General features: G+C 39.8%; 1 long non-coding RNA gene across 1 annotated transcript in view; it reads left to right on the plus strand.

Moving 5' to 3' along the window:
- The window catches only part of LOC147724564 (uncharacterized), a 53421-nt gene extending 36187 nt beyond the window's left edge, over window positions 1-17234 (plus strand). Inside the window, exons 2-3 of the long non-coding RNA XR_015310100.1 lie at window positions 16269-16456; window positions 17116-17234. This is a non-coding gene — a long non-coding RNA (uncharacterized LOC147724564). The remainder of the gene's footprint in view (window positions 1-16268; window positions 16457-17115) is intronic.
- Window positions 17235-17517: the final 283 nt, after the last annotated feature.

Consider the following 17517-nt stretch of genomic DNA (forward strand, 5'->3'; position numbering starts at 1 on the left):
TATTCTTGATGGCACGTAGATGTTCCAAGATCCTTTTCGTGGCTGTATGTTTGCTACTTCCAACATACCACTTATTGCATGGACAAATTAGAATGTACACGCAGTAAGTGGTATCACAGGTCAAGTACTTTCTAATATAGAATTCTTTTCCCGTGGTTGGAACCACCAGTTTCTCACAATTAACACTTCCCCTGCATGCTTTACACTTTCTACAACACTTGTATCCCGTTCTGGTAGTGATGTTCCTAGTGAGTGTGACATGATTGTGGCTGAGTTCATCTTTAAGGGATCTACTTTTTCTGAATGTAATCTGGGGATTACTGGCCAAATCAGACTTGAGATGTTCATCATTCAATAAGACATGCCAATGCTTATTGAATATGTTCCTTATCTCATTGGCTTGCCCACAGTAGGTGGTAATGAATCTTTCATTCTTGCTACTCTCTGGTTCTTTGGTAGAGTACAGCAGATCATTCCTAGCAATTTTGTCAGCTCTTTCACATGCAGATTGAATGGTTTTGCTGTTATAACCACGTTCAATGAATCTGTCACACATCACTTGCTTCTCTATTTCGAATGATTCTGTTGTACTACAGTTCCTCTTGGCCCTCAGCAATTCCCCATAGGGGATACTCTGTATCAGGTTACGGGGGTGTGAGCTATTAGCCCTCAGTATACTGTTGCCTGCCGTTTTTTTACGGTGTAGGGTAGTTTCAATGATGGAGCCATTGATGGTGACAGATATATCAAGGAAATCAATTGTCTTCCTGCTATAGTTGGCAGTAAAGACTAGATTGAGGTCGTTCTGATTGAGTTTCTTGACAAAGTTAAGACAATCATGTCACACTCACTAGGAACATCACTACCAGAACGGGATACAAGTGTTGTAGAAAGTGTAAAGCATGCAGGGGAAGTGTTAATTGTGAGAAACTGGTGGTTCCAACCACGGGAAAAGAATTCTATATTAGAAAGTACTTGACCTGTGATACCACTTACTGCGTGTACATTCTAATTTGTCCATGCAATAAGTGGTATGTTGGAAGTAGCAAACATACAGCCACGAAAAGGATCTTGGAACATCTACGTGCCATCAAGAATAAAACCAAAACATACCCTGTTGCTCGTCACTTCCAGACACACCACTTTAGTGATGAAACAAAACTCCGCATGGTGGTGATTGATAAGATAGATCTGGGAATGAGAGGGGGAAACCGGGAACTCTCTCTGAGAAAACTCGAATCTACCTACATCCTTGATTTCGAAAGTACTATACCTGGTGGCCTAAATACTAATGAAGAACTTGCAATACATTTACAGTAAAAGTATAAGTGGCATTGGAGCTTGTCAGTACTGTCTTTCAGTAATTTTAATTCCTTTTCTCTTTCAGACTGTTAGAACATGTTTTGCAGAGTAGGCCTTGTGTGAAGAACTTTACCTGTTGAAGGAATTACAACACCCACCAGTAATGCCCACTGGGGCAAGAACTTTTGTTGGCATTGACTTCCTCGGAATGTCCAGTAGGGCGATGTACATATGTTCAGCGCTTTGATTTGCCCACTTGGGCACTATGCTTTTGTACAATCACCAAGACAATTCCGAATCGCCCACTTGGGCACAATGTTGGGTGTGCATTTAACATTGGACATAGATTTGTTCTTCAAAACGCTATCTGGATTTGTCCTATTGCTATTAATTAAGCGTTTGGACATACCAAGATGGCCGACACATTTTCCATCGTGTTGTGTATACCTGCCAAACAGTCCTTCTTCTATGTTATTTGCACTTGTTTGTAGATTTAAACTGATGTTTGTGTGGTGAGACAGTAAGCGTGATCAAGGCTTAATCGCCGAAACGCGTTGTTATTGCCATTAAATCTATATTTTTTGCACAGAAGAGGTGTCCGGGCTATCATTTCAAACAGATGTGATTTGCGAAAAGAATCTATTGGGACCGCTGGTGCCCGGCTCGGACCGCCCGCCGACAGTGCTTCTCCACTACCAGCACTTGTGAAAAGGATATATATATATATATATATAATGTGAATAAGCTCCCTAGTGGAGTGAAACGCGTCGTCTTTAAATTGAATAAATCGTCATCCTGCAACTCACTTGTGGAGTGATTTTTCTTTGTTTGATATTCGCTGCATTGAGAGGGGCTTTTGGAGGTCCAGACCTGTTGAGTTCCGCCGGCCATTGACGGAACAGGACTGCTTTTTCATATATATATATATATATATATATATATATATATATATATATATATATATATATATATATATATACACATTACCTACTGGCGGTCGCCAGTAGGTAGTTATAGTTCGGACCTAGCTACCATAGGAAAACCGCAACATTCTATTGGGAATAACTTTGGCGCCGGTTGAGGAATTTGCGTGTCATTTTCCAAAATTTAGGCCAGCTCCGCTCCGCATCTTCCCTGAAAGTTTTGGGGGGATTCGTCATGCAGGGGCCGAGAAAAAAGGGAGGTCCCAAAACGTGTTTTCTCCATGTTAATTTCCATAGGACGATTAGACACGGCTACAGCCCGAACGGCTGAACGGAATTACACCAAACTTGGCAAAATTGTAGGGACTGGTACACAGAAGTGCCTTTTCTATATTTGGTGAAAATTGCTCCAGTGGTTTTTACGAATTTTAACTTCAAAAACACATATATATCTATATGCGCGCTTCGAGCGCTTACAGGTATGCGTACCGGGGAGCGCACCCGGCACGACACGGAAGTGCGCGAGCGGAAATCTGATTGACTCTCGGGTGTCTGTCAACATTCCAAACAGTCCGGAGAGTCCGCCATCTTGTGTCTCGGTAGAATAGAGACACGAGAGGTGTAAAAAAAGGGGGAAATGATTAAAAGGAGACAGGGTAGACATCCCCTGACCCCCTAGGTTTTCTGAGGGGGGCCTAGAAGGACCACAAAGGGCAAAAAAACTATATATATTTTTTTTAATTTTCACAGCGTAAGCGCTGGGTGCGTTCCCATGTACGCTTTCAGGTACGCGTACCCTGAGCGTACCACAGGGAAAAACAGTGAAAGAAAATACTATAAAATAAGAATTTGGATTGCTTAGAGGTAGGGTAGCTCTAAAAAGAGCTGTTGTGTTATGTGGGTGATTTAAGTACCTACAAGTAGGTACCGATGCAAAGTCTAAAACTCAAGTGAAAGACTCTGTTCCCCTCATCTGCGAAATGTACACCGTCTCCTCTGTAGATATCTTGCATGTTGTAATGCAAGTTATTGTGGTATATGGAACTCATACCATAGTCTCTCAGGAAAGCAGAAACAGATCCTTTTGGGACCTCCTGAGAAGGTCTAGGGGGTGAGGGCCACTCTACCGTGCCCCCTTTTCCCGTTCTGAACTATTATGTTTCACTCTCTTCTGTAACTACACAAAATTGCGGCGATAGGGTGCATCAGAGACAGACAGTGAGAGAAAGGAGGCAGGAGATGAAGAAGAGATGTCAAATACACATTGGAGAAAATATAGTGGGAGAAGGGAAGTAAATATGAGTAAACTTACTATGTAACATAAAAATGTTGCACTCTATACTATAAGTCTCACATTATACTACAATCACTTCGCTACTACCTCATAAATTAGGAATAAAAATGAATAATATGTCAACCAATTTTTAATTTCTAAATGTTAATTTATTGTTCAGAATTTTCATAATTTAAAAGAACTTGTAACATGTTCTCATCAGGAATTTCCTCTTCAATCATATCACCAGGAATCTCCTCATGAAAAGTTTGCAATGATGATTGTTGGAATTCTATGGTATTCAAACATTCGATAAATTCTTTGTCAAGAGAATAATCAAAAAAATCCTTCATGTCATCTCCTCCTTGTGAAAATATTTCATTATTGGTGCTGTCAATATCCGGGACATTTAGAATTTCAATACATTTCAAAATAAAATGGATCAGAATGAGGAGACCATGGAAATTTCATTTGAATTTCCCATGGTCTCCTCATTCTGATCCATTTTATTTTGAAATTTATAGCTGTAAATTCCAGAAAAAACGAATCACTTTCATTTATCGTTTTTAGTAATACATAATATAAAACTAGCTTAATCAAGTATTTAGTTCTTTAAAATTAATTAGGCAATGTATAGTATCAGGCAGGAACTAGAAATATAAAGGTTTGCATGTGATGAAGCCTATCTTAATCCATAATTATAACAGAATGACTGAAAATAACTAAGTGAAAACATTTTTCAAATGATCTTAACGTGTATAACATAGCTCCTCTTACAAATTAACAACTCACCTTTTTGAAAGTAGAAGAGTTAGTACTGTCTAAATCAAACACCAGAAATTGAACACCAAAAATTCCTCACAAGTGTACCTCAGACAGTAGTATCATAAATGGCTGTGTTTTCCTCTCATTTAAGATATATACAAAACCAATCAAACTTCATCACACATCAATTCAAAACCAAAGTAACATTTTAATTGGTTCTAAATTTCAACACTTTCAAATGTGTTTTCCCTATGCAATTTTTCATAGGACATTTAGACATTGCTACAGCCCGAACGGCTGAACGGATCTATACCAAACTTGGTCAAATGGTAGGGACTGGTATGTAGCAGGGCCTTTTCCATATTTGTTTAAAATTGCGCCAGTGGTTTTTATGAACAGCAACTTCAAAATCACATATATATAAATTTGCACGCTTCGAGCGCTTACCTGTACGCGTACCGGGGAGCGCACCCGGCACACCACGGAGGTGCGCGAGCAGAAAGTTTATTGTCTCTCGGGTGTCTGTCAACATTCCAAACAGTCCGGAGAGTCCGCCATCTTGTGTCTCGGTAGAATCGAGACACAAGAGGTGTAAAGAGTGGAAAATGATTAGAAGGGCACAGGATAGACATCCCCTGACCCCCTAGGTTTTCTGAGGGGGGCCTAGAAGGACCCTGAAGGGCAAAAAAACTTCTTTTTTTTTTAAATCGTGGGGTAAGCGCTGGGTGTGTTCCACGGGGAAAAACAGTGTTAAAAATTAGAGTAGGAAAATAATTTAGATTGCTTAGAGCTACGGTAGCTCTGAAAAGAGCTGTTGTGTTATGTGGGTGTTTTTATACCTACAAGTAGGTACCGATGCAGAGTCTAAAATTCAAGAGGAAGACTCTATTCCCCTCATCTGTGAAATGTACACCATCTTTCCTATAGATGCCTTGCATGGTGTATCGCAAGTTGTTGTGGTATATGGAACCCAAACCATAGTCTCTGAGGAAAGCAGAAACAGATTTATTCACATGTTTCCTTGCTTTCTCAATCTGTGGACAAAATTGGTTGGACCAGTTCCATTTTTGCCTTTGGCATATATTAGAAAATACCAAGGCAGTTTTTGGAAAAAGTGACATCAATTGCCCAAAGGTGTCCTTTAAAAGCATTTCCAGACCTACCCCAGTCAAAGTGCCCAGGTAATGGCACCATAGTGCACAATTATGAGGTCAGGGTGTGGTAGATGCATAAAGGATTTTACCAATAGTATCAATTGGTGACTTTTCAATCCTCTCTATCCAATCCACATAATATCCACATTTGGTAAATTAAGGTTGTGAATACCTCTGTTAGCTGCATATTTTTCACTCCAGTGAACAAAGCTATGACCCACAATCCAGACTTTTGGCATCTTCAAGGTAGATGTAGTTGTATTCAGATGAGTTGTTGAAATGAAATGGCAGTTTGAAAGTAGGAGTTATGAAAAAAAGTGGTTGAGATTCAGTGCACTTGAAAAAGCAGAAATGATTGGTGATTTATTAAAATTCTCCACTGTAAAATAGGGTGCATGCTTTTGTTTTTAGAAAGAAGTAATTCTAATGGTTGTGAAAAAGTCATTGAAAGAAACATTGCACATGATTAACTTGTATATTGAGAGGTCAAACACCCTTGCTGAGTTCATTTGCAACATAGTATGATGAACTTTTCACCTGTGTGCTGATTTAGGTGGGAGTTACCATGGTAACAGGCTGAATGAGCACTGGGGGGATGGGTGATTATTATGTGAGTTTGAAAGTGTTGAAATGTAGAACCAATTAAAATGTTTGTTTAGTTTTGAAATAATGTGGGAAGAATTTTAATCGGTTAAGTCCAGGGATATGTGTGAAGAATTACAGGGAATCAGGGTCATTTGTGGTTGCAGTGTCTGAGGTGCATTTCAGAGATTCTGCTTAAGAAAATCTGGTGTGTGTGAGACTGACACTGTTCTAAATCTTCAAAAGCATTTTTAAAGGTCAGTAATGATTCTTTTAATATAGATAGAGTGCTGTATGCACAATGGGGAAGATTAAGAAGCATATTGTTTTTCTTTATTCTTGCATTGTGTGTCATATTTTTTTGAAATGCTGGTAAAAAATTTAATGTTGCATATTGGCTCGTCAGAATGACATTTTGCTAGATTTTATTAAATGCGTTTAAAGGTGAAATACGGATATTAAAAATGAAAATTAGTACTTTTATGAGTATGCTACTGAATGTCTTGCATTATTATTTACTTTAAATACATAATTATATATTTTTTCGAACACAGGAATAGCGTTCTCGCTATGTTTACGGGTGCGTTTACGGGTGCGCGTACCCTGAACGCTCCGGGGTACAATGATAAAAAAAAAAACAGGAAAAATACATTGAAAAATTAAATTTAGAAAAATAGACATTAGTTAAATAATTTTATTAAAATTATAATAATTAATAGCTATAAATAATAGCTATTAAAAAAACGTAATAATTCACTTTAAAAACCGTAGGTTACAAACTCGTTATAGTAAGGATGGATGTGTGTGTTGTCTTAGGAATCAGTGAGTGCGTATGTAATAACTGATATTGGTGTGTCAATGGTTTCAAGAATAGAAGTCTGTATTTAACACTGGGTCTATCAAAGGTTAGATTAGAGTGTGAGCAGGTGCATCGTATTATCACATGAATGATGTCATCAGTGATGTAATTTGAGATGTCATCAGTGATGTCATCAGTGATGTCATTTGAGATGTCATCAGTGATGTCATCAGTGATGTCACTGACCATGTCATGAATGATGTAAAATGTGACATCATCAGCAGTGGATTGCGGGCGCGCGAGTTATAGTGAGTCCAACTAACTATAACGTGGGAATTTCAATGGTTTTGTATGAGTAAAATGTTCAGCTAACTATAACTGGTGTGAAACCTATGGTTTTTCAGTGAATTTCAAAGGTTTTTTAAATGCTAATTCCTAACTATAACGAGTGTTAAACCTATGGTTTTTTCAGTGAATATATATCTATATATATATATATATATATATATAATATATATATATACACACACACACGGAAACGCCGTAGAACGCTAAGAAAATCTCTCGCCCTGAGGCTGCATCAGAACGGGCGCAGTTGAGCGATCATCGTGCTTTGTGGGCGCCGTGCGGCTCCGACATATCAAACAAGCAGCTGGTCCCGACGTGCGTCCTTGATGGGAGTTCAGCCAGAGGCACGGAGTGGAGAAAAGCACACACGGTGAAAATCGGATTGAGGAGGTACGTGGCTTACCGCTAGAGTCAGCTGCTGCTGACATAGACTATTGAAGCGTAACAAGGCGGTTTTGCTTAACACGTTATTCAGCACTAAACTAATTGACAGCCATTGACCAGAATATGTCAGGCGATGTACGGAGGGCCCGTGAGCTCGCTGCGCAAGCGATGTTTTCAGATGACATTGAGCAGGAGGTGACTGCTGAAAAGGAAGTGGGGACAGGGGGGCCAGAAGGTGCTGCCAATATTACCGCCAGAGACTTGTTCAGAGAGTTGGAAAAACTGAAAAGAAATGAACAATCCAAATGGTGGGAAGCTCGCTCCCTCAAAAGATATCTGGATGTAGGGAGAGTCCCTAGAGGACTTCGCATCATGCTGGCCCCCAGCTACGAAAACCCCAACCCCTTAATGATGGAGGAATGGGGTCAGTGCAACCTTGAATTCTCACGAAAATTAATGCAGATCCTAGTGAAGTTTGCTGAAATTGATGGTGAGGAACTCCAAACAAAGATAGACATTCTTGAGGAGAAAATAAAAGCACTACAAGGTGACAAGGAAAACCCACAGACCACCAAAATGAGGAATGAAATGTTAACAAGATTATCCAAGGAGGAGGAAAAAATCAAGACAAGAAAAATATATAAATTTAAAAGAGACCGGGATGACTAAACGAATGGCCAAATATTCACATTTGCACGTCGCTACGATAATCTAAGAAGAGCCACAGCGAGTAAGAGAGGAACAGCCAGTACAGGGGCAGTGCCGGCAGAATCTGATGAAATATCCATATATAGCTCGGCCACAGAAAGCGGCTCAGACAACGAAGGGGCAAGAGGCATTGTTGTTTTGCTGATGGGGGAAGAGTTGGCGGTCTTGAAAGATGGCAGAAAGGCAACCCTAAGATCTCACTTCCAGGGAAAACTGTCCCAACCAAGTCCCAAAGCAGGAGGGGCAGAAGAAAAGCAGCCAAACAAAGGAGAGCCAGCCAAGCGGGGACGAGGCCGTGGACGGGGAAGGAGCAAGAAACCCCAGGCCTAGTCAAAGACAACACCATGGATTCCTCCAATACTGCGAGCTGTGATGAAGATCAATCCAGCAAGGAGAAACAAGCCAAATCCATAATTAACCTAAGCTCAGTACAACTATCAGCTGCAGAAGAGCAACTTCTAAGCTTAGGTTTGAGCTTTTGCCCTGAGTCCAATTTCTCGTATACTACCACGAGGGCAGACATCTACAGATTTATAAGGAAATTGAAACTCAAAAAACAATTCCTAAATAAGACAGCCAGCACAGAAAATGTTCCAACAAAATCAACAATTAGCACGTCTGAACTGGCAGTCAGTGACCTAAACCTATATCGAGACATGTGCCAGCTGGGGATAGATGAGACTATGGGGACACAGGAGATAGTGGCATCCAGTGGTCAAATGAAACCGATTACCCCATTTAAACCAAAGTCCAAATATATTCCGCTGGCGGCACGTGATGGTCTTGACTCATTTAGCGATGCTGTGGTGCAACAAGTGAAAAAGATGGCCTTAAAGACTGACAATAATAAGCGACAATTCACGAACCAGGAAAGAAAATTAAATCAATTATCCACCAAGTTAAAAAATGCTGAAGTTATAGTTCGGAATTCGGACAAAGGCGGGAACATTGTTTTATGGTCTACCTTGAGGAGGCTCACAGGCAATTAGACGATCCACAATGCTACACCAAGAGCAACCCCCAGAAATACAGGGCAATGCTGGAGGCCTTATGTAAAAACCTGGTGGCATGGAAGGGCCTAGGTATGTTAAGTGGAGATGAGTTTAAGTACGTTAAAAAAGATCATCCACTCACTCCATATATTTATTTCATACCAAAGGTCCACAAGAGCATCTCCAAACCTCCAGGCAGACCAATAATCGCAGCGTGTGGTGGCCCGTTGGAGAACCTCTCAAGGTACATTGACTATTTTTTGCAGCCACACATGAAGTCTTTAAAGTCATATGTACAAGATTCCAGTGACTTTCTGCGAAAATTGGATAAGATAGAGTGGAGCCCAGACCTGCTGTTGGTAATGTTGGACGTCAGTTCATTATACACATGTATAAAGCACATAGATGGCCTGCGTGCATGTGAGTACTACCTTAGCCGCAGGCCCATTGAACTGGCCCAACATACCAAAATGCTTTTAGAAATGTTAACATTCTGCCTCAACAATAACTTCTTCATTTTTAATGGACAAATGTACCAGCAAGTTCAAGGTGTAGCAATGGGGGCCAGTTTCTCCCCTAGTTACGCGTGCCTGTTTATGGGGTGGTGGGAGGAACTGGTCCTCATGCGTAAATTTGAGAAATACTGCACCACTAATATCACTTGCTGGCTTAGGTTTATTGATGACTTATTTATTGTTTGGCGTGGTTCCGAGGAAAGTGTTTTAAATTTCATACATGAAATCAATGAAAACGATCTTAATCTGCATTTTACCTCTGATGTAAGCAGGGAATCGGTGACATTTTTAGATGTACAGGTTTTTATATCCAATAATATCATTACCAGTACTCTTTTTAGAAAACCGACGGCAGGGAACACTCTTTTACATGCCACGAGTGCTCACCCCCAACATCTTATCAAATCGATACCCTACGGCGAGATGCTACGCATCCGCCGTATTTGCAGTAACCATGAAGACATGATTATCAAGCAACAGGAAAGTTTTCAAAGATTTGTAGACAGGGGCTATACTGCTAAAATATTGAACACTGCTATAAAGAAATCCAGGGTTAAAGAAAGAGGTGACTTGTTGATTGAGAAAGTGAAACAACATGACAAAACCAACGAAGTTAGACTCATTCTGACTTACTCCAAGCAAGAGAAGGAAATCAGGAGTATAGTCAGAAGAAACTGGCACTTTGTAAAAGATGATCCCATGATTGGCGATGTGATGCCCCCAAATCCATCTATTACTTTTCGCAAAAGTTTAAGTATGGGCTCCATCCTCTCAACAAACAGCCAAGAACACATAGGCAAGGTGCCGTGGCGACCTACCAGTAGGGGTTTCTATAAATGCCTGGCATGCAAGGCTTGCCAACATGGGGTCAACACCAGAAAATACACAACAGTAATCCCAAGAACTACAAGGGAAATAAAACAACATCTAACCTGTAGAACGGAATACTGTGTGTATGTACTGGAATGCGATTGCAAACTGAAATATATTGGCAGCAGCAAACTGCAAATTCACAAGCGTATTCTACAACATCTGCGCGCCATTGTAAATATGGATCAGAGCTATCCAGTGGCTAGACACTTTGAGGCATGTCACAGCAGTAAGCCTCAGTGTCTCAAATACTTTGCCATAGAGTCCATCCCGCTTACCAAAAGAGGAGGTGATAGGGAGGCATGCATGCGCAGACTTGAAACCAAATATATTTTGGAGTTCAATTCAAAGTGGCCGGGAGGTCTTAACACCACGGAGGACCTCCACACATACTTATGATCACTTCATGATAAGGTCACTTTTTAGCCATATAGTCAACACCATGATATAGCAATATACTGTATTATACGAGGAGTTGGTTTGCACATTGCACTTTGTTTACACATTGGTATTTAAACTATAATGCATTATGTATAATTTATATATTGAGTGTACTGTAAAGGTGTATATATGAGTGTATATATATGAATTGATTGATTTTAGCCGTCGTTTTAAATATTAGGGTAGCTTGTTTTATCCTGATGTTTGATGTGATAGCTGATTTTAGTCATGTCACCGATTCCCTCTTTTTTATGGATTGTTTTTATGGTGTGATTTTTTCCATATGTGCTACATTGATAATGTATGATTATATCTTGTCTTGCTTACTGAAGTATAACTCTGTTTGAATAGAGTTTAGACTTTTCCTCCTCCAACTACCTCATTACAGTACTACCCTCCAGCACCAGCCACTTTATCTGTATTTGCACTTTGATTGCACGATGTCACTTTAAAGGAAAAAATTATACACATATTTTTTTCCAATTGACACGGAGTCACTTTAATATACAGGTGCAATAATATGTTAGAAGGTGAGAATGAAACAGTAGAACTAAAAAATAATATCCAATGATATTATATCCCCTTCTTCCAAGTTTTCAATGGCTGGTACAATGTTCGTTACGAATTCATTTCTTCTCTTTTTTTGTAAGGTCCATTTAGATTAAGTTATTTTCCTTTTCTTGGATCTTTTCTTTTTCTACTACTAGGTAATAGTAGTGATTATTATTATAATTTTGTATTATGATTTAATACACATTGGTGAGCACCAACTATGCACAATCATTTACTAATGGATCTGATGGACTAAATTGGTATATTTTTCTCATTACCAACCTGAAGAGTTAAAGATAAGGCATTTAGGCCGTTATGTATTTAAAAGTGCAAAACTGAAAATACTCTTCCTATGAGAATTGAATTTGCAAAAGTATATATCGAATATGTTTTATGCAATGTGAATATGGGATTAATTTATGTATTTATACAGTTATTAATTCACCTTTGTATTGGCACTATGAGAAAGTACAGGCAAATGTATATATACATATAGTATTTTGTTTATGTCCATCACTTCTACATGTGACTGCACGCTATCACTTTAAAAAGGGCAAAAGCAATCTGTACCGCCATGTGACCAAGGCCGCTGGGACGGCTGAAACGCGTCATGACTCTCTGGTTAATGGCTGAATAAAGAGAATGCTGAGAAAAAGCTGGTCCTTGCCTCGTGTTTCTTGAAAGGAGCGCTGCTGCGAGGTATTTGCAGATATATATATATATATATATATATATATATATATATATATATATATATATATATATATATATAAAAATTATATATATTTTTTTTCACTGAAAAAAACATAGGTTTCAGGCTCGCTATAGTTAGACATTAGCATTTAAAAAACTTTAGAAATTCACTGAAAAAACATGGCTTTCAGGGGCGTTATAGTTAGTTGGACATTTCACTCGTACAAAAAGTACGAAATTCCCTTGTTATAGTTAGTTCAGCTAACTATTACTCGCGCCCCCGCAATGCACTGCTGATGATGTCACATAATACATCACTCATGACATGGTCAGTGACATCACTGATGACATCACTAATGATATCTCAAATGACATCACTGATGACATTACTGATTACATCATCCAGTGACTGTGTGTTTTTGTAAAGTTTCAATATGTTTAATATATATAGGGAAAGGAGTATTGAAGAATGAGTGGGTCTATAAGTGTCTGAATGGATGATTTAGTAGGTGCGTGACTGACTCTATAAGTGAGTGATTAAACGTATCTTATTGAATGCATGGGTTAGTGACTAAACTGTGTGGATGTCTGTATCCGTCTGTATGTTGGTGTGTAAGCAGCCACATGGGTTTGCGAATAGCTACATGAGTGTCTATATGGGTTATTTATTGGTTGTCTGAGTATCTCTATGGGTACCTGAGTGTTTGTGTGGGTGGGGTGTGTGTGACTCTGTGCATAGATGTGAGATTAAGTGATTTACTGGGTGCATGGTGTCAAGAGTGCATCTGTGATGGACTGTATAGGTGGGTGAGTGTGTGTATGTGTGTGTTAGTGAGTGAATGTATATCTCAGTGGTATATGTGTGTGTAACTACATATGTGAAAGGCTGTATATATGTGTGTTGGAGTATAAAAATGGCTATAAGAGAGAGTGTGTGATTGTAAGAGTGGCTGTATCGATGAGTGGGTGCTTGTATCAGTGATTGTATAAAAGAGTAAGAACGTACTAGTTTTTGTATGAGTAATTGAGCTGGTTTGTGTATAACTGTATAGGTGAGTAAATGGCAGTGTGAATAATTTTTTGCATGACTGACTAGTTGTGTGAGTACCTCTATGGATGAGTGGTGGTGTGTGAGTGTCTATATAGGTGTATGAGTGCATATGATAGTCCTGTACTGAGTGACCATAAGTATGAGTGACTGTACAGGTGAGTGAGTGTATATTTGTGTAAAACTAAGAATCAGTGCGTGGGTATGTAGTTATTGGTGTGTCTATGGTTTTGTTATATTAGGGTGTGAGAAGATGCATCAAATTATCACATGGATGATGTCATCAGTGTTGTCGCTTGAGATGTCATCAGTGATATCATCAGTGATGTCACTGACAATGTCATGAGTGATGTAATATGTGATGTCATCAGCAGTTCAGTGCGGGGGCGCGGGTAATAGTTAGCTGAACTAACTATAACAAGGGAATTTCTTACTTTTTGTACGAGTGAAATGTCCAACTAACTCTGAAACCTATGGTTTTATCAGTGAATTGCAGAGGTTTTTTAAATGTTAATTTAATATTTTAATGTTTCTAAAACACATATTTTCTCAAATATTTTTTTTATATTTTGGAACTCTATTATATTTCTTCTTTTTTTAACTTTAAAAATTATGTAATGTTTTATATTTTCCCCAAAAAATATGTATATATTTTTTTTGGTGGAGAAAACTGCACTCCCATACCAGTAGCATAACAAGTTCCATCACCACATGAATCCTATCAGCCATATTGCTAAACTCGTAAATGATGTGCATTTCGTATCTGATGACTTCGTGGCACCGCATCCCACGTAACATCATATACGCATGAAGTCACCTCAGGTGCTACTTTGGTATCCGATGGGTGCGCAGTACAAAGCCACTCGTTACGTCATGTATGTATGGGGTCGCACCGAGTACACGCTGCCAGGCCCTGTGTTACATCACAGACGTATAGTATTGCACCGGGTACGCCATTCCCTTTATTTTGTCTCAAAAGTATATTGAAATAGCTTTAAACAGTATATGAGAGAAAGCGATAATCTAAAGTATTTAAAACATGTATATATTTCTAACTGTAATAAACTTATATTATGATAAATATATTTTGTTAAAATCATTTCGGGTGTGGCCTCCTTGCGCGCTCATGGCAGGATTGCCAGGAGACCTTAAAAAAGCATTTGATTGGTTCATAACATTTCCCATTGTATCAATTGGATTGCCCCATCCATTTTATTCATTCTCTCTACAGCGTTTGATGAGAGACACCTTTTCTGCTTAGAAAGCTTTTTTGAAAAGTGTTTTCCTGTATACACATATCTTATACTACACACAACATGAAACGATCATCTTGATCAATATTCATGCTCTGTACATTAGCCTTCCTCGTGTGATTGCCATGCATCTCAAACTTGCCATCAAAAAACAAATATGTGTTACACAATGCCCCTGGTGTGTGTGTGCACGTTATTGTGCTCCCTTTCGGCCTGGGTATTCGTGGCTCTAACTAGCATCCGGAGCCACGGGCAGAATGCACATCCTAGATCACAAGTGACAAACAGTAAACAGCAATTTGTAGATTTCTTTTGCTGTACGCTCTGTTGTCAGGCTTTACCAATATAGTAGTGTGTTATATGTGAGACTTTCAGATTCACATTTGACATGCATTGTTTGATTGTAATGAGTGTTATCACTGAGTATGACGTAGCCTCACTGCTGGTTGTCCCTTTTATCACTGAGTATGACGTAGCCTCACTGCTGGTTGTCCCTGCATCCAAGCACATTCACATGTGTACGCTTCGCGATAACAACACTTTCAATAATACCGCACACCATTGACATGCGTATCTGTGCATATCCACAACCTTGACAACGACATGTAATGCTCACCATTCAATCTTTTCAAACACCATCTCATTAATGATAGTTTCCGCCCTCCTGACACATGCTACACTGATCTAAATTGAACGATCTGCAAGGTCAAACATACAAAAGAAACACACATAAGTACACTTCCTGGCCAGACAGGAACTGAACATCGCCAAGGTCCCCGGAATAATTATTCACACCCCTAGGCTAGCCTGACATACGCAACGTAAGCCCAGCCCACTTTGCATACATATAAATCAGATAACGACGAAGCCACATCTCCCAGTTCTTCCACACTGCCTCAGGTGATATGCCCGCATCCACCTCGTATATATCACAATGGGCAATAAAAAAAAAAGTTTATCCATGAGGTGTACACCATCCTGGCAAGCAACATGCTCTCTAAATTGTGAGCCTTACTGCCCATCATCTATGAAAGGGATCCATGAGGTGTACACTATCCCAGCAATCAACATTCCATTTGAATTCTGAGCACTGCTGCACTTGCTCATACAACATTGTCAGCAGCTAACCAGAGTGGCCTGGGGGCCCAGGGCCTCTAATTGAGCCCGGTGCTGCGGGACTGGTGGGGTGCATCACCCTGGCTGCACAGGTGTGAACAAGCGATGTTGCCTTGTGTTATGATGTGATCTCTGACCTCATTCAGTCACATCTTTCTCATTTTAAGGACCTGCTGGACCGTACTGTAGGCCTGAGCCAGCGGGCAGCGCTGCCCTACAGACACGTGGTGTTGGCTTTTAGGACACTGTAGTGAGCTTGTTACTAAGTGTACATGCACACAGGCTTCCGCCACTGCATTAGATGCACACATTATGCTTTTAGCATGCGCTCTGTTCCTTTCTTTATAAACATTCGTATAACGTATAATTATTTAACCTTGTGAATTCTTGAGCATTCCATCTCCTCTTTGAACCATGATTACCACTAACAGTTGGTAGATCGTACTTCAAAAACAAAGGATGCACTCAACTCCTATTTTCTATCAACCTTGAAATAAACCTTAATTTACCACCAGACGTTTACACCATTAATTTATTTCTCACTTTTCAGACTTTCCGTTGATTACCTCAAGAAGGGTGGAGCGGGAGCTGACCCCGCAATGATGACCTGGGCATTCTGACACCTTCCATTGTGGTATCAAGACACCGTCCCTGACCGGGAGACCTGGTCTACCATACAAACGTACCCCGGACTTGGAGCTTGCACCAACACGTCGTGGGACACACCCGTGGTGGCAGGTGAGCAGTGAAGCCTCGGTGTGCAAAACCTACAATAGAGCACGGAGCAGGGGAAGGAGCTTGGGTGCAGCACCCTGGGTGCACAGGTGCATGCAAGCGATTTTCCCGTAGCTAATAATATAGGACTATATTATCAAAGATTGGCTATAATATTATTACCATTTTAGCTGGAGAAAACTGTGCTAAAGCGCCAATAATGAGCTTGATAATGTACCCTTGTGAGTTCCCATAGAAGCCAAGGTTCACCCCAGAACCTGGGCTTCAATGGGAATTCACAAGTGCATATTATCAACCCCTTAACGCTGCTTTAGCTGCAGTTTCCTGTTGCTAAAGCGGTGATAATGTTATCGCCATTCCTTGTTAATATGGCCCTTAATCTCTGGCCTCATTTGTTTCATTTTAAGGGCTTGCTGAACCACACTCTTTCTCCTGATTCCAGTGTCCTAGATAAAAGGGTGACGGAAGGGTAAAGCTAAGGGCTGGGTGCAGTAGGCCTACGCTCTGTCGCCTCCTCCCTCTCTTCTTTTTAATCTCCCTCCCCTTCTCCCTTCCACCCACTCCCCCTCCCTTCCATTCTCACTATTGTACTTTCATTCGGACTTCCTTTCTTTACCTCTTCCACAAAGCACACATACTTATGTTTCATTTTTGTCTTGCAGGTTTCCTACGCTGCATCCACTGGAGTCCAACCCACTTTTTTTTATTATACTGTTTCTTCTATTAAATTTACGTTTCTATTTATTTGGGCTTTAATAAAGGTTACTGTTTTTCAAATAAATAACTGAGTGTATAGGTCTTCTTTTTCTGACAACACTTGTCTATTCTTTATTGTGAAAATCATTGGTTTATAAGAGATTTTAAGGATAATGTTATCTAATATTAGAGTGCACCTACCAAACATAATCTAACTGACTATTAGACAAATGAAGCCTGGGTTATTGTACAACTGTAAGAGTTCTATGAGTGTATCACTTTATAACACCATAAGAACTGCCTGTGTGATTACTGAACAAATAAGGTACTGCCTAGGACCACCGAGGCTTCAGGGACTGCCGAGGCCC

Source organism: Lissotriton vulgaris, chromosome 4_1 (genome assembly GCF_964263255.1).
Source record: "Lissotriton vulgaris chromosome 4_1, aLisVul1.2, whole genome shotgun sequence".
Classification (NCBI taxonomy): domain Eukaryota; kingdom Metazoa; phylum Chordata; class Amphibia; order Caudata; family Salamandridae; genus Lissotriton; species Lissotriton vulgaris.